Here is a 25,268-nt window from a genome sequence, read left to right on the forward strand (position 1 = left end):
TTTGCTCTTTTAAAAGCTGAGCCAAGTTTTTATGTTCTTTCATTATGAAAGCTGGATGGGGCAGATCCTTGATGTTTTTGTGCCCTTACTATTTGTTCTACATGTTTTTAAGCTTTTCTCAGAGTCCTCTTTTTGAGCACATACCCATCATAGAAAGGGGTGTTGGTATCCAAGATAAGACACACTAGGGAAGATGGCAAGAGCAAGCATGCTTGCTTGTGCTTTTATTTATGAGATGATTTCTAATGTATTGAGGTGTTTACACCACCCACCTAGCTTCTCAATCATCACTGAATGCTTCACCTCACACAAGTTTATAGCTATGGTGCTGCCCTTTACATTCAGTTTTATTAATGGATAGCATGTCTCATAGAAATTTGCCTGGTGCCTGAACTTCACCTGGAGTTTAGTAGCATGCTGCTGTATCTCCAAATGTAGTTACGGTTTAACAGAGTAATGTCTCATCTCTCATTTCCTAACTAGAAAGAAGACAAAGTAAATAAATAGTAACATCTATACTTCCATACACCCACTCTGCTCATTCATATACATGTCTGCATTTACGCATGTGCTCACAGACACGCAGAACTCAGATGCACAAACTGTACATTATATGTATTCACATATACATCAATTTAACGTCCTCTCTTCTTTAATCAATTATCCATGATAATCCATTGTATTCCCCCAGGTACTTAGTCATCAAAGCCACTTTAAACCTCTTCTTGAAGATCAAATGGCTCTTTAATCCATTTATTTACAGTTTACTGAGTTATAGAAAATGAATCAGGATCACAAGTTAGCTACTGCAGCAAGCTTCTTCTGAAGCCTGCTATCATTACAAACAGTAATTCTCAGAGAGCCAGCGGGTTGGGGGAAGAAAGGAACAAATCTCCTGATGTCTGTTCCTCCCACCAACCTCCATCAGTGACTGCCTCTCTCTGATCCTTGTTTGATCAAACCGTGCTCCATCAAATCCATTTAAATGAATTGGCACTACTAAGGTAACAGAAGAGCTAATTAGTCTTAAACTTTGTAATTAAGTTCTTCATATAGTGTCTGCTGGTGTCTACTAGGCTGAGCTAAAGGTTTCCTTCTGAAGTTCACTGGTCACAATAATGCATATGTGACAAAGTGCGAATTCCACGAGAGACCACATTTCTTTGAACTCCAGTAAAGTTTCTCTTTATTGTTCCATGTCTTCATCCAAATATTCCCTTTCCCACGCACAGTTCTGTATACTAGGCAGCCTACCGATGAATATTTAATGGCCAACTTTCTGGATATTATCAATACTGAACCACTATAATCGTTCATTGACTAGATGAGGTTCCACAAATTTGGGGCCTGACAATAATTATTACACATTCACACGTGAGCCATGCATTTTCACACCAGTTCTTCTCTGCAGCAGTAGAGAAACTCAGCCAGCAAAAGTGACGCACAGTGAGTACCCAAATGAATTTCTTATTAATTCTGCAACCCCCTATAATATTATTAAGAGTTATATTCACATACACATGCAAACACAGATACAACCCTTGAAATGCTGTCAGTGCTTTTAGAAATTGTAGGAACAGAGAGAAGTAGCAAAACACAGCTGTTAAGACAAGGAAGTGAACAAAAGTGCCATTGCCAACTGATTCTGCTGGAGGTATTGAAGTAGACCCAATGTTATTTCACAAAATAGAACTGACCAGGCTGGGAGAAGAACCAACTTCCCATTCTTACTTTCCCCACAAATTCAGTGGCACAAATTAACAAGACTTCAGTTTTGCTTCTCCTCCAAAGAAGATATTACAGTCATGACCTACATTTTCCAAATGTATGTAGTGCAATAAAATAGACATCCTAAAGCTAAAGCTTTGCTGATATTGTAATCAATCCTCATGAGGAGATAGCACATAAACCTTTTCTTCACCACAAAAGATTTAGATATGATGTCACTCCACTCAGAAAATATCCACATCACTCATTTTTTGACATGGTGTCCTCAAACAACTTCACAAATGACCTCTTTATTTCCAATTATTTGTGTGGTTAAGTGATAATTTCATCAGACTAAAATGTTGTCATAGGGTAACAGTCCCCTTCTACCATATAACCTCTATTTACATTATTTCTGTTATATCAAAAAGTCAAGGAGCTAGATCCTGTCTGAAAGACAATGTGTGCCTGACAGTACTATTGCTGAAAAAATGCAATCTGGTTGCTCCTCAGAACAGTGTTTCCACACTACAGCTAATTCCCAGTCAGGTTACATGCTAAAATACACTTTTGAGTTGTTTTTCTCTTTTTTTTTTTTTTTATTACATACTATCATATATAAGCTGGGTCCTGACAGACTAAAATCCTGTGTATTAAAAACTGTATTGATAAATAAATGCTATTTAAGCCACTAGACTGCTTAGTATTCATTTAGTAGAATTATTGAATAAAGGCACAGTCAATAGGAGGATGTCAGAAGGAGAAAATTAAAATAGATCCTCCTAATTTAATGTGACAATTTTTTCTGGCTCTCTGCCAAGAAACATCATACCAACTTGTATTCTTGTACAACCACATATCAGTAAGCATCTATTACTAAGTCTGGGCATCTAATTCTTTCACATATTTCAGTCTGCTGTTAAAAAGGTGCTATCAATGCACATGGCATCTGCATCAGAAAACCTAATTCTGCTTTTCTTTGCACTGATGTAAATCATCAGTAACAGAGTTAACTCCACATAGAAAGCTGCATACAGGAAAAGAAAGTCAAGCCTAGCCAATATAACTTCAATACCTTATTCTTTTTTTCCCAAGTACAGTCTTACTTTATAACCACCTTAATCATCTCCCAAAACACTACAGTTATCAGGTAAGGCAGTCGGGTAAAGACACAACAGAGCCCTTGTGAAGGATTCAGACCACTGTCACAGTTTTCTTGACTGTATTCACCTTCAGCAAGAAGAGAACAGCCTGTGAATCCTGTGTCTGGTCTCAGTGCGCCAGGGACTTGCCCCTGGAGAACATTTGCAGTTTCTTCCTCCACTCTCCCTGTTTCCAGGTTTCATTCCTAAATTGCCCTGTCTAAAGCCAAAGGTCCCTAGCAGCAATGACAAACAGTTTGGACAGAAAGCTAGGCAAGCCACAAAACTCTTCATAAATGTACAATATATAGAAACAGGATGGAAATCTTATTAACTGGAGGATATGGGTAACTTCAAGGAGGGAATTAGAGGCATATTTCCTCAAAATGCGCAAGGTCCAATATGATGTTCAGATCATGCTTATTAATCTCCCTATCCTTCACATCCTAAAGGATCTCGATACAGGGTCTCATAAAGCCATCATTAATGGACTGCGTAAGCATTTTTCAGCAGAACATCAAACACCTCTGATATGCATGGGTCATTCATTCTTCCTTTTGCCTGAGAAGAGAGCTGTGTGTACATTTCCTGGACAGCATCAGGAAAGAAAATAATGCAGCACTTTCTAAGCACTGAAGTTCCCACCAAAATACAGAGATGCGATTCTCCAAGCTCGTCGATGTAATGCATTGCTGCACAGGATAAAATCATTGGGGCGTATAAATACCTCTCTCTCCTCCCAGACACCTATGACGAATCCAAAACAAATCATACAATACATTTTCCAGTGACCAAAAGATGGCAGTGTTTCAGAGCGTTACATGCATCTACGTATTGTTTTGGCTAGTCTTACATGCTGTCCTCATAAAGGTAAAGAATCGTCTGAATTGTGATTCTGAAATCCAATGATAGGAAAATAAACAAAATGGTTCTATGCCATTTCATTACAAGGAGACCCACAAAAACATAGTAACCAACCACAAAAATTATTAATGTGTTCTGAATATTCTTCAAGACTAGCAAGCCATAGACACATTCAAAGTTATATATATATGCTTGTAAGATTGGGGAGGGGGTGTGTGTGGAGAGTAAAGAATAAGTTTCAGATTAAAGGTTATATTTTTTAAAGTTTTCTTCTAGGAAAGGAGCTCTGAAGAGATAAACTTTACATCAGAAAGACTTTAAGAACTCACCCTGTTGCATGGTAACCAAACACAGGTAGGGAAAATCATGCATATATCTGTGAAAGGGCTGCAATTTGCTTTCAGTTGTGCAAATCACCTGAGAATCTAGCAGCTGCACCTTTTTAGTCTATATCAGCATCATTGTAACATAGAGATGAGACATCATTTTGAAAGTGCACTGCTATTATTCACCCCTTAATAAAGAAAATTCATTTCCATCTTCAGCATCTGTAGTCCTACCACATTTATGGAGAAGTTTGCATCGCTCAAATGACTGCAGAGACTTGCAGGTTCATTAAGACTATTTGAATTGTCCTGTCACAGGTAGATTTCAAAATCTTGGGAACTTACAGTGTGTTTCAGCATGCTGTGCTATCCCCAGTCTCCTACAGATGTACCAACATATCAGACAGGTCTCGGATAACACAGGCCTACAAAACAGGCTACAGGAGCCTTGCAGAGGCATTCCTCATCCTCCTATGCAATTTCCTAATTCTGTTTCCAGTTTCAGAAGGAAGCAGAGCAAATGTTGTCTGTACTTGTTCCACACAGCTTCTCTGTTCCACATCAGTTTTCACTGATATATCACAGAATCGTCTAGGTTGGAAAAGACCTTGAAGATCATCCAGTCTAACCCTTTACCTAACATTGACAATTCCCCACTACACCACATCCCTAAGCGCTATGTCAAAATTCATATCATTCAGATTTATCTCGCTTTTCATGTCTTTATATGGGTATATGCTGTAAGCATCTTTTCTGGGTCCATTCCTGATGCACAACTAAGCCCTCTTAGTAGTCCTTGAATCTCCCACTGCAGCCTTGTACTAGCCATCTAGTTTTCAGTTCTTTCTCTTGTATTTTCTTCACTTTCAAAGCTATCTTCCATTTAATCATCTAATTTCTGCAGATTTTACCTTGTCTTCATTGACTTTCTTCATTCTACAGCTACCAGCTCATGCAAGGGCAGTACACAACATTCATCTCAAACATGCTAAATGTTGTGTTTCCTGAAATGTCTGCAGTCTCCCTCATCCCGCAAGGTTTCCACACATAGTAGTCACTAGCTGGAATGTTCCTTGGATGTAGCCTTCACAATTCACTTTTTTCTGTTAATTTTACAGAACAAACCTGTTCTGGAGATGAACTGGGTTTTTGTCATGGAAAGAGCATTGGTCTGTAAGGCCCAAGGTCATCTGTTACTGACATAGGAAGACTTAACAGTAAGAAGGCAGGAAACTGGAGAGGGATTTTCCATAGCTAAGAGATTTCATAGCTAAAGAAACTGAAAGTTAACCTGAATAACAGTATCCAATCTCTAACTCTGCTTCTGGATTTTCTTTTGATGCTATTGGCTTTAATATTCAGGTCTCAGTCTGCAGTCAGTAAGAAGTAGATGATATTATCCCCTCTACTTAAAAGATGTTGTGAACTCTTTAGTATTTGAAAGCTAGAAGGTTATTCTAGCACAAGAACCTTAGAAAAGCCCGAGACGAAATGACAAAGTCCATGTTTATGGGAGAGTATACAAGCCCATATCAAGGAAAAGTGGAAAAAACATTTTAAAAGATACTTGGTGAGTGAGCACCACGTCCTGTGTGCTAGGTGAGACAGGAGGCCTGTGGAAAAATCATGACCAAATTGTAAACAAAAGGCATATTGCATGGAAAGAAACCAAATCAAGGCTTCAGCTGGGCATGAATTCCAGCATTTCTTTGTTTCTGGGTACTGGGCTTCACATTTTTAACACTATCTTTTTAAAATCATTTCATGCCATTTAGCTAGCCTCTCATCTATCAGAGGTTATGCTTTTATCCCAGAGATTTCTTGTGCTTACAGCAAATAAGCTTCCGGTGACTTCAGTGCAGAATCTAGGGTGTTGACAAGATAAAAATAATTAACAATGAAACAACTTCTTTTTATTTCTTTTTCCTTCTGCAAGGAAGCCCCAACCAGGGCTCTTTGAGATTAAAGAGTGGGCAGAGCAAAGAGCCAAAACATTGAACAAGTTTAGCAGGGGTTAAAAATCTGTTGTAGGACAAGAAAGTTATAAAAAAAGTGATCACCCGCTTTCAAAGTGGCTTTATATTCCTGGGATGCCTGTGCTATGCTCTTATTAGTTTTGCAATGGTACAATGTTACGAGAGAGCTTTCTCTTCAATTCAGTTGTCTTGTTCTTACAGAGAAATAACAGAGGTCTGGATGTACCCACTCCCTCCGTTGATGGAAAATGGTAAATCACCTTTGAGAACCTGGGAACAGGTAGATAAATATATGAAGCTGCCTCTTCACAGCTGCCTAGGAGGTAAAATCTCTGTAGAAAGATTAGATGAACTGGAAGGGCTCCCTTCTAACTAACCACTAAGGCCATCCAGAGAAGGATGGAGGAAGCTATTGCTGGCCTCTCAGGCTTGTCTTTGCTGGACCTTAGTACCCCAGAAGAAACATTTTCATTTCACTGATCAGCTTGAAAGAGCATTGGGAAGGGGAAAAGCCCTAATAACTTGGCATCACAGAATGATAAAAAGCCTGAAATTAAATCACTGGTAACAGCACAGGCAGTCGGAACACACACAGTCCCAACACACCCAGCTTCTTTTCAGAGCAGTCCACCTTGTAGCACTTTCTTCGGATATTTAATTGGAGCCAGTGACTTCACTGGTTTCTCTAGAGCTCAGCCAGCTTCCTCCCAGAGAAGCACGAATGCCAGAGACCTGTTACATATCTCACACTGGTAGAAAATCAGCAACAATTCTGATCCACAGTATCCAGAGATTAAATACAAAAATAATGTTAGGAAAAATTATTTACTCAAATAAAATTATGGTCCATCTACTGTTTCCTATCCTCTCTTTCATTTACCATTCTTCAGCACCAGCAAGGTTTCCATTAATCCAGCTTGTCATTAGTCTTTATGCTACTGCCACTGTAACCACTATCTTTATCTCAACAACAGGTACTTCTAATACATGTCTTTGAGGTAATCTCATCGAAAGAAAAAAAATATGGCAATTCAAAGAAAGCAGAAATCTCAGAAAATCAAAGCTGAGCCAGTCTCTATATCAATAATTTTGGATTAAATGTGAACTGCTCACATCCCAATTCTTCTTTTACTCCTTGGATGATATTTTAAAATCTATAATACTACATAAGAACACCTAAAACAGTAAGACAGGAAAATCAATTTTTATGGGAGGAACATCAGTTAGTGATTGTGTTTTCATTCCTTCCTGGGGACCAGTACCTAACTTTGCTATAATAAATTCTCCCATTTTACATCTCCCTCTATCAGTTTTTACATGACATGACATTTCTCATATATCTGCCATGCCACAATACTTATAATAATATTCAACACACTATTTATTGCATGCACTGTTTTACATATACATCACTTCATAAAATATTAGAAGATAGAATAAAACAATGTTGAATTGTTTAGCATTTCTTTTCTGCAACACCTCCCACATAAAGCACATGGGAAGAGGCCATAGTGGAAGTGAAGTTGGTCATAATTGCCTTCACATTTTCCCATCAGGAAAAGAAAATAATAGATTTTTTCCTAGTTACCCTACCCTCTGCCTCAGCAATCTGCTACACTACCATTTCCCTTGTCACCAGGCCCCAGTGTGCCAACCCCTTGATGAGAATATTTACCTTTCTGGAAACCCCTGAGTTAGCTGAGTTAGCTTCTGAGTAGATCCCCTCAATGGGTAGTGGACACTAATGGGCTCTCTCTCAATTATCCTTATGCTCTCAGCCCCTCCCACTTTTGAGTCATGAACCTACACCATGAATATCCTAAATTATAGAAGAAAACCTGAGAGCAGGCAATGCAGAGCTATGCCCACATGCAGTCACAGCACCCTTCAGGGCTAGCACTGCAGAGGGTCATTCAGGTCTTCAACCAGGTCCTGCCCCTGTGCACTTTTAGAGTCTGTTCACTTCATCCAAAAATTCTTTCAACTTTTGCTCACCCTCAGAAGAGAAGTGTGGAGTTTTCACCCATAGGCACCCTCATGTCTGATTCCAAAACACCACCAGTATTTTTCAGGGCTACACGCATGGCGAGTCAAACACTACAGAGCATTTCTTTTCTCTCCTGACAAAATTTATTAAAACATTCTTTTGTTTTTACCTTCATCATGACCTTCTTCCTTGTTTCTCATCTTCCAACTCTCTACAACCTCTTTGATGCTCTTGTCCATCTCCCCAAATCATGACACAAGATTGCACAGCAACACAAAGACACTGCCAGAATGGTGGCTCTCCAAGAAGCTGTTTTTCAGGACCACATGCCCTGCCAGACACATGCTTCCCATTAGTATCAGTGCAAACTCTGTTGCAAAGTGACTGCAGTGCATGGCTCACAGGTTCTCCACCAGCCTAGGGCAGTTCTGGTGGTTTTACACTGCAATTTTTTTAGTTTGTTAGGAGTGCAGATTTATTTCACTCATTTGTAGTTTAATAAGAATGGACTGTTTTTCCAGCATTTTCTGCTGTTGTTCTACAGTCAAAAATATAACTCTGAAAAGTCTGAGCTAAGACACCACAGATATACATTTTCTAAGTGACACTACAAGATCACAAAAGTCAGAAGGCTCCACTGAGACACTGTGACTGTCAGACTGTGGAAAAGGAGGAAGATGTCATTTCTCAGTTGAGTACATATCATCTCATTAAGCTATAGCATCTGTCTAGGAAACCACCTGTGACACATTGCAAAATATACATCAGATTATGTTTATTACTTTAATGCATTGAATAAAGTACATTTCTTTAAAAATTAGCTATTTATAACTGTGGTAAGTGTACTACTTACTAATAGTCCATGGGTATGTATGTTCTTGGAACATTGTTCTTATTTGAGTAAATACAGTAATTTTCTCATTTCAACCTTCAGTATCACTTAGACTCTCATCTTAAAAAAAAAGAATAAACCCTGTCCAGAAAGCTTAAGGGGTCCTCTTGGGGTCATCTAACTGGAATAATATTATCCTAGCAGACAGCCAGCTGTTGTAACAAATTCATTCACTTTTTGCCATAGTAATCCCACAGTGATTTGAGGCATAAAAAATATCCAGAAAATGCTAAGAGGAAAGGTAGCACTAACTGTTAAGTAAACATTAAAGAAAGTGAACTCTCAGACAAGGAGCTGAAGGATGCTGGCTTAATCCATTGAATGTCAGGAGAAATTGTTTCAGGAGGATGAAGAGAGTGCTGCATCCAGACAGGTATTGATTTCTATGGACCTGCAGTTCTCCTGCACTGTTTCAAGTCATGTATCTGTGCTTGGGAAGTTCCTTGGTAAATACTGTGTTCCTTATTGCAACTGCCATGAAGCTCCCAAAGGGGTCAAATTGCAAACCAGGTTGTATATCCTTTCGGATCATCAATACTGTCTTTGAGATGCGGCAAATGGACTAGGAAAAAAGATGTGCCCCTGAAAGAGCATTTGAGGAGCTCCACATCATGAAGTGAGAAGTGAATTTAGCTTGAAGAAGAGGGCTCTAATATTATAGAGTTTAAACACTAAGTCCAAATAACACAATCTGGTCACCATCCACTAGGGAGGCTCAGCCAGACCATGACAAAATTCACAGGCAGCAGATCACAGAAAATCCTTTCTTTGATGACAGATGATGAAAGAACATAGAGAAATTTCTAGCTGAATTATGCCTGAAGTAGAAAACAGAGACAAGGAAGATAAGGCAATGGATCCTGAGATTAGGAATCAAAGGGCCTGCACTTCTTATGGCTTTGGCACAGTGTCACCTTAAAAGTCACTCTATATTAATGACTCCGTTTCTTCTAAATATTAAATATAAAATATAAATAAAGCTAGATGTATTTTCTCTTTTTTAAAAGACAGAGCAATGGAACATAATAATATGGTATATAAATTTGAAAAAAAATTGCAGTGTTTCATAGGAGGCTTACAGCCCCTGGCTAAAGAGCTACCAAGCGTGCACACCTTTTGAGTTGCAGACTCAAGCGAGAGCAGATTTTTCCCATCCTCCAGAGATGATCACATTTACAGTACTTATGGTCTGAGTGGCCTCTTAACAACAATCTCTTCTTACAAACACTTTTATTAGTTATTCAGAAATAAATACTAAATAGTCACTGCATATGAAGTTTGGTAAGTGGCACAATAAAATATAGAGTGTCATGCCCTCCCGTGAGAACAACCTATGCCTTACAAAACTGAAGGACTGGGGAAAAAATATATCTCATGGCCACAGCAAACAATTTTATGCAGACTCCCATGCTGTAATAAAAGCAGCTGATGAGATGCCTTGATCCATGGGGAACAGAGTCATTAGGAGGAAAAGGAGGTGACATTTCCGCTGTATTTCATGCACTTTATTCTAATTTCAGAAAAACATGCAGTTCTTTTGGGTGGTTTTCCCAAAGGATGTTGAAAAATGGGTGGGGGAAAACAAACAAACAAACAAACAAAAAAACTATTAAAGAAAACCCAAGAGTTTTGTTTTACAGGGACAAAGACAATAAATGCACTGCCTTTAACAACAAATACAGAAGTGATTGCAATGGTGAGGAAATGGCATCCTAAGCAGAAAATATTGGCAATCCCTTAAAAGAGAAGAGAAAGGTAGAATACTGACCAGTAGCTGAAGACAAATTTAAACAAGAAATTAGGTTCAAGATTTGTTGTTGTTTTTCTTTTTATAGTGATGGTAAATAAACGTTTTACTTTTCTCACAAAGTTAGGGGGACTGGATGACTGTTAGGACTATGCATGTCAGTTATCTTCAAAGATCATCAAAAGGAGCAGACAGGGACAGGACAATTCTTTTACAGAGGAGATGTGGGTGTAGTAATAACTTCCTGCAGTCTCACCCCATCTGGAAGATGTGGCTGATACCTGGTGGCCTCACATACACTCCTAGATGATACATGGAGGTCAGGAGCACACAGCAGGAGGAAATCCCAGAGGTAGCTATGGCCTTTTACACACACACCTTTCATGATCTTTCTTTAAGAGATTTATAGCCCTTCTGAATTCATCCAGGAGAGAAGATGCCTCCCAGGCATCTGTCTCTTTACAGGGCAGCAATGGCACTTCAGCCACATAGAAGAGCTTCAGTAATGGTTTGGAAACTTGTGATTGCATTCATCTTCTACCAGCTGGTCTCTGGGAATGAAAAAAACCAGGCCAAAATGGGTGAGCCATCTCCTTCTGGCCTTTTCCTGTTAGCTGCGCCAGTACCTTTTGGAGCCCTCCTTTTCTTTCTTCTTTTAAAGAATTTCAAAATACTGTGTTACTTGTCTATACAAATTGACAAATTTCTATTTGTCTGTCTTCATTACACTTTATTCTGTTACATCAGTGGAAAATATGTGACATGAATAATGACGTCATGAATAATGACATGACACGTAAGCTGTTATAATAAATGGATGTGTCATGTGATAGGACATTATAATCTCAAAATATCTATTCATTTGTGTAATCTTTCAAGATGGTTGATGGAGGAAAGTTTAGAGCAGACATCTAGTAGTCAAGAAAAAAAAAAGGAAATAAGAACATTCTTTTACCACAGAGTGTTTAATGCATCTCTCTACATTAAAACACTCAAAGCTAAGAAAGTGTGTAGAAACACAAGAGAACTTGACGTGTGTGATGCTGGCTGCAAGCATCTCCCTTTGCTGTTTGGGAAAATTCCTCAGATGACAATTATTTTAAATCCTTAATAGCTTTTTCAACGAAGCATCAAAAAGAGCCAAGGAAGTACAGTGACACAAGAGAGGCCTTGTAACACTGGTCACACAAGGAAACAGGTCAGGCTGCAGTGGCTTCAATGTCTTTATGACCTGAGGATCCAGAAAACCCTTCTCCAGATCCCAGAGTTTTCTCAGAGGATGCCTGGAGACTGTCTCTCAACTTCAACTCACAAATCACTCCTAGGGCCCAGCTGCTTGATTTGCTATATCATATCAAGCATTCATTGGCCCCCTTTGAGGCATATTTGAGAAGGAGCAAGAAGATGGAAAAAGAAGAGATGAAAGAGTCTATGTTCACTGAAGCATTCACGCCTCCACCCAAGAGCAAGTTTACTGAGCCCTGCTTTTAGCAAACATCTCTGAAACCCTCTGGCAGAAGGTATTTTCTCCATCTTGCTCTAGTGCTATTCAAAGCAGAGTTTCACAGAGCTCAAGGCAAGAGGGGGTGACTACATTCTCTCCTGTACTGAAGCAGCAACTGTACCAAAGCTAAATATTTTAGCTAGAAGGATGTTTCTCAGTCCACAGAGTGGTAACTGTAAAAGCACAGGTGAAGTCAAAGTGCTGCTTGTGGTTGAGATTTCTACATGACCCTGTCAGACAAAGCATGTGGGGGAAAGATTAAAACTCCCAAGTTCTCAGCCCATCTGACAGAGAAATCATGTCTTGCTCAAAACACAGCAATGAACATGACCCCAAGTGGGTGAGTAAAGCACACCAGCCAGACAGCTTAGGAAAAGCATGCTCTGTGTCAACTCATCCAATCTTCCAGCTGCTTCAGGAAGAAAGGAAAAAAATAGGAGTTGGCTGGCTGTACACCGAGAAAACAGAAATCCTTCCTGACCAATGCAAGCAAACAGCTGCTATCCTGAAACATAAACTATGATTCAAATCAGTCTCAGAGAGAGATAGTTGCAGGAGAGCTGCAAATATTAGGATTACATTGAAGATAACACAGGCAACATGTTATTCTCAAGACCCAAAAGGATAAATATCGGAGATCTGCAAACTGCTAAACCATCCAGAACCTCTGTATCCAGCCACTGCAGTACTCTTCCCAAATATGTCAACCAGCTTGATAATAATAATTTTTTTCCTCAGAAATTATTGTACTTTGTGCTTTAAAAAAACAAAACAAACCCCCCAAAAATAAGCCATAGCTTCACTTTGAAAAGTCATAAAGAGAGAATAGTAAATCCACCACTTCTCATGGCAGATTTTATAATAATTTCTAAGGCTCACTGCTAAGCAATTGCCTTTTACTTCAAGATAAAACCTACCTAAATTCATCTTTGGATCTATTTACACCTTTGTTAGCAAAGTTGTAATGCTCTCCTACCCTGAGATGAGCTATTTCCCATCAATAAGCACCTACACCCAGTGATAAGATCACTTTGCAATTTCATTTTGATTAATGGAGAAGCTACTACTGCTATCAGTCACTCTCACATTTTACTGCAAAAATAATTGATTTTTTTTAACACACCAGCTTAAAAAAGGAATACAACAAAAAACTGTTTCAGATCCAGTCAAAACAGATATTTTCCAGACAATTACAAGCATCAACACATTTTACTTAAGGTAAATCCAAACCATATTGTTCAAAGACAAAGCGTCTGGTGCTTTTTGTTTTTTTGGTGCTATTTAGCCATTTTAATGATTTCCTGGGGTTTCTTGTTTGTTTTTAAGACAGTGTCTAAAGATACACTGTTCTCAAATGAAAAAGAGTCACAGGCTTATATTGAAGCGTTTAATCAATGTATTTCAGTATTTCCAGAATGCCAACATGTTTCAAATTTCCCCTTGCTCTGCATTTTTCAAAACAATGGGGATGTGGAAGGATCACTATAGGGAATTTTATCAACTTTCCCAAATTTCCTCTTTTTCCCTTAAATGTTATTTTTCTGAAAATGGTCTGGTGATCAGTGTCCTCACTCTTTTTGTAGATAATAGGGAATTTAACACATCTACAGTGTCTGACTGGAATATCATAAATAATCCTGGCACCACCCACTAAGAAAGTATGAGTGCAAAATATCAATTAGCTGACTTATAAAGACAGCACTGGCCATCCTGGCACTGAATGTGGGAAAAACAGTATGTGATCATGTAATCAAAGGCTGGATCACAAAGCCCATGAACAAGGGGATTGAGTTAAGCCTGCACAGGCAAATACCTTAATTCTGTCATTTATAAACTCAACTGGCATTTCCTGAACACTTGACTTTGCAATCTGAATAGCATTAATTAATTTAGGGGTTGTGTGTAACTAATGATGACTAATATGACAGACCCATAATCACCTACCTATCATGGTGGGAAAGACAGATGCTTAGATAGCCAAGTTTTTCACATAATTTCATCTGAATAACAAATAAAGCAGAGCCTGAGTCTATATGGAAGCTCCCAGGACTTGGAGTTAATAACATGTTGGATAGCAGTTTGCATGTTCTTGTAATTTACACAATAGCACATACCTACCCACCACATTGCCAAACGCAAAAACATATAGGTTTCACCCCTTGATGATATGTTACACTTCCCATGAATTCTTATCTTGAACACAGTAATTTCCCCTAAGAAAGACCATTGCAATTTTTCACTGCTCTACAACCCCATTCAGGGTGCAGTGATTTTTTGTCGTCATCCACCAGTGTGGATCCACCAGACATGAAGTTAACACTAGTGGGAGAATAATTTTCTTTTGGTGTGAATGCTTTTATTTTTCAGTGTTCTAATTTTTTCAGCATTTTCTTCTCTTTTTTTTTTTTTTTTTTCCCCTCAAATCCCTGTTTTGAAGGATCTGACTGTTGCTTTTGTGCTGACTTGGTCATTACTTTGCCCAAGACATTTTTGAAGCTGGCAGCCATTCCATCTGTTAACACCAGCAGGAGAGAAAGGTAAGTCAAAAATAATGGCCTGCCAATCACTGCTGCACAAGAAAGATTATGGGCCCCAACCAGAGCCTATAATAATAATGGGAAAATGGTTTTAAGAGACTTCTTGGATTGCAAAGTAAATCCAGTGTGGCTAGAGGGATTTTCCTAAACATTACCTCCCAACTCTTCCTGTTAACATCCTCAGATTGTCAAAAACAAGGGAAAAGAGATGACGGTAATCTTTGGAATGTCCTAAGAGGTATGTTAACAAGTACTAAAGACATGCATAAAATGTAACCTGGTATATTTCAAATATTAAGAGTCTGGAATTACCCTAAAGAACCATGGCAACAATGGGCAATTAATTCACATTTTATTCAGATTACCATAGAAACTGGACCAACATACCAGAAATTATCTGTAATTTCTCACTCCAAACATTCAAGCACAGTCTATAATTTCCATAGTAATTGACTGCTTCTAATAACCACAGAAATATTATAAATTTCTATGAAACACTAGGAAATCTTGACATAATGAAAGCCAAACATAATTTTAAAAATCTGCACAGCTTTTGCCTGTGTTACAATATACCGCACAGAAGCCAAAAAACTTTTCATCTTCCAACATGCTATTGCAGGAGAAATTAATGCTATTCTGTCAGATGAAAAGAAAAATGCACTTACATCATGACAAATCACAACAAAAAGCTGCCAAGGCAGAGCAGAGCTGTAGTGTGCAGAACACGGGCTCTGTGAAGAGCCTTACTCTTTTTTTCAAGAAGTCTCCCTTAGCTCGGAGTTGAGCAGCCATTTTGTTGCTGAAGCTTGTAGATTTTTTTCAGACCACCTACTGTTAAGGAAAGCTAAAAAAAAAAAAAAGATACCTCCGATCCTGAAAGACATTCTTTTCTTTCAAAATCTATTGCTCTTGCAAGTACCTCAGCAACAAGACTCTACATGAAGACTCTATGCGCTCAGGAGGATTGTCCTTGTCTCCCTGTGTATGTTCATAGCTTTTTCAAATCCCTAAATACTGAAAATTCTACTGAAAATATTGTTGGCCCTACTATAAGAAATGGGTACCTGACTTTATGCCCGCTATATAAAACATACTTGGGTACTATTTACATGGGATTTTCAGTAGTTTCAATTAAAGCATAGCCAGTAAAACCATTAAAACATAATTGAAACCAATCAACACTACTAATAAGGGTGAGGAATTACTGATTCAGTGGAGTTTTGAAGGCATCAGACAGGCAGGACTGAAGCAGAAGTAAATGCAAATTATTGACTCAAAGAGCTGTGACAAGGAAGAACAGCCCAGAAGAGAAACTACCTTTTCTCTTCTGACTCTACAGGAAGACTAAGGGTAACTGCTCTCCCCATGCTAAAATTAATCTCTGAACATTTCTCCTCACCACTGCCATCAGCCCACAAGTCCATTACTTATTTTGCGTTACACATGACATACTTCAAAGCACATGGAAGTCAATGGGAACATTCACATTAACTCCAATTGCCCTTGAATCAATTCTTCAGAGCAGTTTCACACCAGTTGAGCTTCATAACTTTTGACTGAGTTACTCCTAATTTACACTGGCAGTGAGATTTCTGTCAGTAAATCTGAGAAGCCTTGTACATATCTTTTCACAAAACAGATCATGAAAAGACAAACATTTGTTGTCTGTGGGAAAATCAGAAAGGCAATCACCTTGTGCTGAACATTGCCAAAACATATTGTGAAAGACTCTTCTTTCCTAAAAATGTGGCCAACTTGAAAGGAAAAGATCGGATTGGACCAATGTCAAGGTCTTGCTGGACAAAGAATTAGTGATAATCGGTGAAAGTGACTGAAATATTCAGAACTTGGAGCCCTGGTTTGGATAAATATTCACTTTCAGCCTTTTGCATAATTTCCCAGAATTCTCAAGCATTACCAATCAGGAAGTAAAACTTCCAGAAGAAAGTCTTGTATGCAACGTTTTCCTATGCCAGTGGCATAAGAATGTTTAAAAGATCAATTGGTTTTTTGTTGGTTTTTTTTTTCCTTCTTGGAGTGTCTAAACATAGGAAGTTCACAGAAAGAAATGATTCAAAGCGTCTATTTCAAACTCTATTGAACATCAACAAAGTTTAGTTCTTATTTGTTTAGCAATCGTGGTAGACAACCACGTTGTCTGATGCAATTAGACATTGGGTATCCTCAGTTATAGATGAGGTACTGAATGACTTGGTGTAAGTGACTTAGCGTGGCTCTGTCATTATAACATATATTAGATGTTGCAAGGATATTGTAAATCATTTGTCACTGATTCTTGAAAAGCACTAATTCTTGGCTAAAATTGCTAGAGAGTGATATAGCGTGTACTTTTCATTGTATTTGAATGAATTCTGGTTTGGGATTTCCTTTTTCATCTCCCACATCGTATTTTTCAGGAAACTCAGTACTGTCAGGAAGGTACAAATTTCTCTGGGCCGCAAATGTACCACATAAAATATTTAAAGTGAAATCTGGGCTTGGTGACAGTCATAAAGTTAATCTAGCTCTGCTTCTCAGCCTTTACAACCACTTGAGCACATCACAACCCATAAGATAAACTGCTCTCAAAAAGGCTGTGCAATTTTATAGATAACTTAAAATTCAAGGCGTTCACAAGAGCCACCTACACAACCTATCAGCTGTGACTTCAGCTGTGCAACTTGCAGCACTTTCTGCCAGCTGTCAGGTCCATGTGGATACCTCAGGTACACCCAGCCCCTCATGGCCATAGCTGAGAGGCCAGGATACTGCAGCAGCTTACAGGATGCACCCAGCCCACACAGAACAGGCATAGACATTGTGGCCACCTGGACTTCCTCCCAGCAAGGCAGCTGAGATACATAGCCCTCTTCAACAGCAAGTGCCTATTCCCTCTTGTGAAAGGGACCTTGTGAGAAAGAAGTAAGGCTTATGAAACATTTACAGACACTAGAATAGAGGTGGTGTGGCTGTAAGGCAGCTGAAGAGCTGACGATGCTCAGTGTGGGCATCAGCATCTAGGGAAATTTTGACCCTCTAGCAAGGGTCAAATAAGGAGCCACTCCAAAAATTTAAGATTCAGAGACAGTTCAGTGTGGTATAAATACATGTGATTTTATACACAAATATTTCCACTGAAGCTATTATGTCAAAGGTTTCAGTTTGATGTGTTGATGTCCTTAAGCACCTAAGCAGAAGAACTGTTCACATGCTTTACATTACATATACAAGTTAAGTAAGTATTTTGCTCACTCAGTGCCAGGTCCTGGATGAAGCTGATGCTTAAGATCATCATTGCTACTGAAAAGGCCTAATGTCATCTCCAGAAGAGGGCAGTGCTGGCTTAAACTAGCAGGACAGTCCTCGCTTGCAAAGGGCAGTAAATTAAAACAAAAACTCCCAGTCAGAATACTGCAAAGATGTATAAAAACTACCATGCTACACAGGAACAGACAGTGGAGCAGTTTTGAGTGAGACACCAAGTTTTGAAATATTTATCAGCAACGTTCATATTTTATCTTGAGATTTGGGCAGAAGCTGAGTCTGTTTCTCATAACCTTTCTGTCTTTAGAAAGCCCTAGACATGACTATTTGTAGGGAAAGGAAAGTGATTGATAGCAGTTGTTATCTCTCGTTTGATCTTGTAGAGCTCAATCTGCCTGTTCCTGTTATCAGAGGCATAAGGAAGGGCTTCGTGCTCAGAGTGACCCAAATATTAATTCCCCCGGAGGCACAGAGAAGCTTGTGAAAAGGAGCTCTTGATTCATTCAGATCCTCATTTTACCTGGGTAACTCACATGTAAAACCAGCAAAGAAACTGCACGCACATAAAACCAACATTACTTAGAGAACTGAAGCCCTGGGACTAAGAACTGCAAGAACTAAGAACAGAATGAGAAATGAGTTGCGATTATGGTAACCTCCATACAAGGGTAAAAAACAGACTTAAAGGTCAGCCTGGTCTTAGCAGATCCGCTGACCATCCTAACAACCACCTGTCCTGGTTAAGCAGAAGCAATGGGATGGTGAGGAACTGTATGTGCTCTGAGTGCCCTGGCAAGAGGTAGCCAGAGGAAAGAGGTGTTTGGCCAGGCGTGAGGCGGGGATGATGTGTTCACACCCTGGATGGCCCAGGCTGGTTTTGGCCTCCTTGGCTGTGAGCGATTCCCAAATAACACATGGTCCGCAGGTAAAGCAAACTCAGAAAACACCTGAAGAGAATGTGGAGTGATTCAAGCCCCAGCCAGAGCCAAAACTCATGGGAAATGGAAAGAAAGGTAGAAGGCTACTGCCAAGGATTTAAACAGAGCTTCGTTATGTATCAGCAAGAAATGGGTGCCAGCAAAGCAGAGGGCAATCAGAAGATAGCTTTGTCTCTGACAAGCTCCATTCTTGACAGGCTTTGACTCTGATCATTTGACATTTTAAAGAGCTTTTAGTTATTTCAGGTACAGGAGGTTATGAAATGCAATTATAGGAGCTGGAGGAGGCCTGCACACCAGATAAAAACCTGGCAGAGATGCTTTCAAGCAAAATGCAGGGAAAATGAAAGCTTTGTGCACATTTTAATGCAAAGAACAGGAGCACTTTTCAGATCGTGCTTGTGCTTCAGGACTAAGCACAAGGAAACAAACTTCTGGAGTTGTGAAAACACAGGAACTCAAACCGAAACAAAGTTGAGCTTAGGAAACATGGACAATGGCTTCACACTGTGAACATGATAGAAATAACAAGATACTGCTCAAAATAAAACCGGAAAACAAAGACCACACACAGCTCAATGTCAGGACACTGCAGGGGCCAGTGGCCCCCTGGGGCTGGGTACCATGAAAGCTGGGGGCTCCCCAGGCGGGCGATGGCAGGACCCAGCAGCCAGGTCCCATCCCACCACCCCGGCCAGGAGCAGGGCAGCTGGGGGGCACCAGGGCAGCCCCAGCCCTGGGCATCGGGCACCTCCCTGGGGAGGGGGACGGCAGAGGCCAGGTCTGGAGGTGGGTCCGTGGGTGGGGGTCAGGCCCCGTGAGGGGAACCGGGGCAGACACAGCAAGGTCTGATAGCACCCTCGAGGCCCTGACACTCCATTAAAACATGCAAAATACAAGAAAAAGAGAAGCCCTACAACACACGAAGCTACTACTCTCAGAGTTAACAAAAAGCGCAACCTGAGACAAGGACCAGAACCTAGGAAAAAAAAAAAAAATTAACTACAACATATCATAAAAATATTGGAAGAGACAGCGATGTGTGTCCAGTGTGGATAAGAGGGCTGCTAGCATGGACAAGAGGGCTACTGCTACCCAGTGAAATGCTCTCCACAAAGCAATTGCAGAGTAACAGGAGATTAACAGCAGTAACAGAAGCTGTTCATTTAGAGAGAAAAGGCATATTTACTAGTTTCAAATTCTGGCACATGCACAAGTGAATGGAGTGTCAGAAAACAGTCTGATTTGCTGTGTTGAAACTCTGAAGGGAATGAACTAGTTAAGAGAAAACAGTAGCCTGCCATTAAGACAGTGGTAGCGTGTGGGGAATAAATGTTCTCTTCCAGCTCTAACATCAATGGGAAAACAAGAACAGTCTCGTGTTGGTATTACTACACTTGCCATTTCTAGCTTTGAGAAATAAGCAGGACTAGCAGAAAGTAAGCCCTCATCCACCATCACTGTTCATTTCTTACATCTGTATTTTCACAGTGAAGGTCAGTGCTATCAGGTACTGTGGGCATCCACACAGTACTCCTCTCCAGCTGATCTCAACAGGAGCTAAAGCTATTAGCAATATGTAGTCTATCACTAAATGATTGAGCCCTAAGCCAACAAGCAAAAATTTGCCTATTTTCCCTCAGCTGCACTTCTGGCTGACTCCTAGGAGGTTTTGAGTTCTGCCCCTTTTAAAAATACACCACTAGTTATCCAAAAGGCTATTCTGTGTCCAAGATCACTGCCTTCAGAAAGGTTTACAGTATCCAGTATTTCAGTACACCTCCCCAAAAGAGGATCTAGGTAGTCATCCACTCCATCAGGTTAATGATGTTCAGAAGCATGCCTGTGACTAGCACCTGCAGGGCATTTTCCTTTGAAGAAAACAGGGAAACTTTCACTTCCACAGAGTATGTATCAGTCTCATATAGAGGAAAATATTGGTAAGGGAGAGAGAGAGGAAAGAAGAGGGATTTATAAAGGGACAGTAAAGAGGCTTACTGTCTTCAGTCTATCAAAGAGACAATAATAGCACTGCCCCGATCCCAGATTCCCCTGGCAAGCCTTACTGTTTTTGTAATTACACTTGACTTTAAAATTATTTTTCCTCCTTCATTGTTGTGGGAGAAATCCACATGAGCAACAAGAGAATCATTTGACAGTATATCTGGGAAAGAGTGAAAATATTCCATGCAAAAGTGCTTTGAAATACACAAAAAGAATGTAATAAAAGTACTGCAATCTCTTGGATAATCTGTAACATTAATAGGCACAGTCATGCAGACAGAAGTGTGATTTTTTTTTTAAACTGGCACCATGCATCAGGGTATCTGAGAGACTAAGTTATCTGATTAATCCACATACAAAACACTGTTTTCATTAAAACAATCTATTACCTTTTTTCTTTTTCTCTTTATCATATTTCTTCTTTTCTTAAAGGCTAGGCATTACACTTGTTCTTTATAGAGACAACCTAATTGAGCTAACAACTGAAATCTTTGCACATGCAACACAGCTGGTGTGTTATTTCTCCAATTTAATTCAATCAATTTAGGACCTTTTCTTTAAAAAAATCCCGTATTTGGGATACTTTAATAAGAATATTACAGTACTGGCATCATACTGTAAGTATGAACTTCATCTGGATCCCGAGTGATTCTGAGGGGAAGACACTGCTACAAAGCTACAGACAAAAGCAGGCTTTTCATAATTAGCTCTTGGAAAACCTTGCCTATGCTTCATCTGGACTTCCAACTTTCAAGAATTGGAGAGAGGTGGATATATGTGCTGTGGATTAACAAATGAACCAGTCTAAATCCATTTATTCTGCTGCTAAAGCCAGTAAGAAGGCAACCAGTGATAATGCAGTAGTCACAAGTAAGCCAGCTTTATCATTTCAGATTGGAGGCTGACTGACAGAGGAAATATAATTCACAAGGGCATGATTAATGCAAGACTTTCAGTAGATTTATCATACAACAGACCCTGATGGGGAAAAGCAGTGGGTGGGAAGGGTTATACTGAATACAGTGAAGAGAAAGAAGAAATGCAAAACCACATTAGCCAGGATCACTCTCTCTGATTTCATTTTAGCAACAGCTGGACATAAAAATCCCAGCCAGAGCACATAGCTTGGTGTAGCAAGCAGTCAGCTATCAGGTGCTAGTCTGTGATGATCTGACTCACTTATGTAACAACAATTAAGTTGCTGTGCTAAATGACTGCTGCTGATTAAATGCCACAGTGCAGGTGCTATTATGATTTACATCTGTCATGTGAAGATGTGGCTTAATGCAGATGCTGGTGGTATTTACAAATTAGCAGCTGGAAAGGCAGGAGAACCTCAGTAGTCAATTAGCTGGACTGCTTTAGTCACAGACTAAAGCATTCAGACCAGATGACCCTTTTAAAAGAATATCATTTTTCTGAGGGGGGAAATCCCCATATCAGTGAAAATAAAGGGCTGACATGGGGCCAAGCAATCTCTGGTTACTTCTTCCAATTTTTTATCTCCCTTGCACCAGTACCATCAGCACCCAGCACGACAAGGGACATAGCAACAGAAGTCATGAAGAGGCACCTAAACGAACTTCAAAACTGCAGAAAAAGGTTTCCGCTAATCTCTACTGTGGGCTTTCGTTCTCCCCAGTGATTTCCTCTTCCCACAATCCCCTAAGTGAAGCCTCTGATAGGCTTGTTAGTGTTGCAAATGTATCCGAATAGCTTGTATGTCAGGAACACTCGGCACTTTCGCCTGCTAGACAGGTCAAATCTTGAGACTGGGGGAACCCCTACAGACAGTGCACCTAACCGCTGCAGAGCAGAAGCTAGAGACAGGACACAAAGAAAGCAGGAGGCTCTGGTTTAAACCTCCTCTATAATTTAGTAGCAGAATCTGTGACAGCTCTTGCTGTGTTTAAAATTGGGCTATCCCAATCACTTATACAACCTAAAACAGGCCCATATAAGCTCTGATGCAAGAAGTTCCTGCAGCTGGCAGCAGGGAATATTTCTCAAGGAGGCATCCCTCTGGGCTTGCCTTATTCCTTACAATCTTTTCCTGAGAGTCTGCCACTGGCCACTGCCAAAGTTGGGGACACTGACCCACATGGGCTTTCCTTCTGATTCAGCATGGCCACTCCTGATGTTCCAGCAAAACATCTGTCTTTTTCCCCTGTCCCCCAACAGCACTGTCTGAGGAGGTATGCTCCTTCTGAGAAGACAGACTTTGCATTTCACTCAAGTGACAATAAACTTCATGAAACTGGGGCAGCAACTGTGACAGCACTATACCCTGCCTGACAGACTGTGTCTTTTTAATTTTTTTTTTTTTCATCCTGGCTTTACTGCTGCTACAGTATGCCAGGAAGAGTAAAACAGGTTAAAAGCCAATGTAAATGACACAAAACAAAACCAGTCAAAAGTCAAGCCTTTCCCTATAGTCATATGCTCTATAATTAAACATGTTAGAGTAGAGCAACTCACCTCACAGCACTGCTTGAGGATCACTAGTACAAAGAGGCAGAGAAGAGCCCTCACACCTCTGCAACCAGTTTCTTCCACCATTGGCTCATGGTTGATGAAAAACTAAATGCCAAGATTTTAGAAGACTTGATCTGACAGTGCAGGCAAGAAAGAATCTTAAATTCCACACAGAGCATAGCTAGCAACATGCTGAGGTAACAGTTATGCCCAATACATCAGCATCGTACATCATAACTACCCCAAGGGTGAAAACCACTAGAGCAGAAAACTTATCACAGGGGCCCTGAAATTCTGTTTCCTGAGGATATCTATAATGCCATAGTCACTATTCCTGGGCTGACAAGAACGATAAAGGTTGGTAGGCTACCCCATTCTTGTTAATGAGAAAAGAAGAGCTACATAGACAGATTTACGTTCCCAGCCAAGAGGCAACCGTAGGAAGACTGCTTAGACAGCTGGCCCAGCAACGAGAAAACAACCGACCTTCAAAGATAACACTCCAATTATCATTCAGTATCTTTTTCTCCATCCTGGACAAGAGTCATCTGTATTTTCTCAAGTAGCTGTGTTCATTCTATGGTTATAGTCATATTTTTTCTTGTTAATTCCATCTCTCATTTTAAATGATTTCTAGTGGCTGGGAACAGCAAATATAAACAAGTAAGCATTTTCAGAGTTTAAATGACTGCTTCACCTGCAATTCTCAGCTAGAGCTTGCACAGAATAAAAGGTCTGCATCAGTCAACCCCAACATCCAACCTTAATCTTCATATATTATTGAATTTATCCTTGTCTATTGCTGTGACAGAAATTGCTCATATATAAGAAAGAAAATGAGCAGAGCCCTGTTCTATTATTTACAAGGTGTCAAAAAGATGCACAAAGCTTTACACACAAATAAAGAAGAAAGTCCTGGCCCATGAGAATTTAATCTAATCTTGAAGAGACACTGCCAGTAGTCTCAGTTTCACATGGGCAGCATCACCATGTGTACAGACTGGTAGTATACATGTGTAGGGAGCCCAGAGGTTATTTTACTGACTGTCTATCATACAAGGCCTAATGTTTTCCGATTAGCATTTCCACACCCACATTTTCAGATGTAGTGTGGAAAAGCCTAAAAACTGCACCTGATAACCAGTATAAATAATGGAAGTTCTTTATAAACAGCATCTCCATGCTTGACACGTTTAAAAAAATCTTTAACAGCTTTTTGGTTGAAAGAAATTAAGCTATTTATGCTGGTCTGTTGTATTACCTATTTTCATGGTCAGCCATCAGTTCCAATAATGATGCTGTTCTTCACAGGTTATAATTTCTAAATGACATTCATTGGCCTTACCATAAAAAGATAGAATGACTTTTTGAATTCACAGGGATTATTAGCCTCTGGTACTCAACACACAGCCAGCTTTCCACACAGCCTTAAACTGTTCTTAAGCAGTCTCTGAATGCCACTGGATTAATGTGAACAGGAGCAGGATCTCAGGCCAGGGAATTCTGAGAGAAGTATAGCACAGGTTAAGAAACAAAGCATCAATGATACACAAGAAATATGTTCAGGTATCAGCTATCAAAATTATCAGAGAACATGGAAGCCCTACATTACAAGAGGACACTAAGGTTTCCTTGTTTTGCCTAGAAAAGAAGAAAGGGAAAAAAAGGTTAGCAGGTGTCAGAGTTGTTTTTTACAAACACATGAAACATTGAGAACATGAAATAGGGAAAAAGAACTATTCAAGCCAAAGAGCCAGAGGATAAAGGCAGGTAATAAATAAACTTAGCCTGCAAATTAGGCCTGGCAATGCAATTTGATTTGTGACCAGCCTTCTAATGGGACACAGAAGAAAGAGAGCAGGAAGATCTAACTACTTTTAAATGGAGATTGATTAGTCTATAGAA

The sequence above is a fragment of the Athene noctua genome, chromosome 2, assembly GCF_965140245.1.
Source record: "Athene noctua chromosome 2, bAthNoc1.hap1.1, whole genome shotgun sequence".
Lineage (NCBI taxonomy): Eukaryota > Metazoa > Chordata > Aves > Strigiformes > Strigidae > Athene > Athene noctua.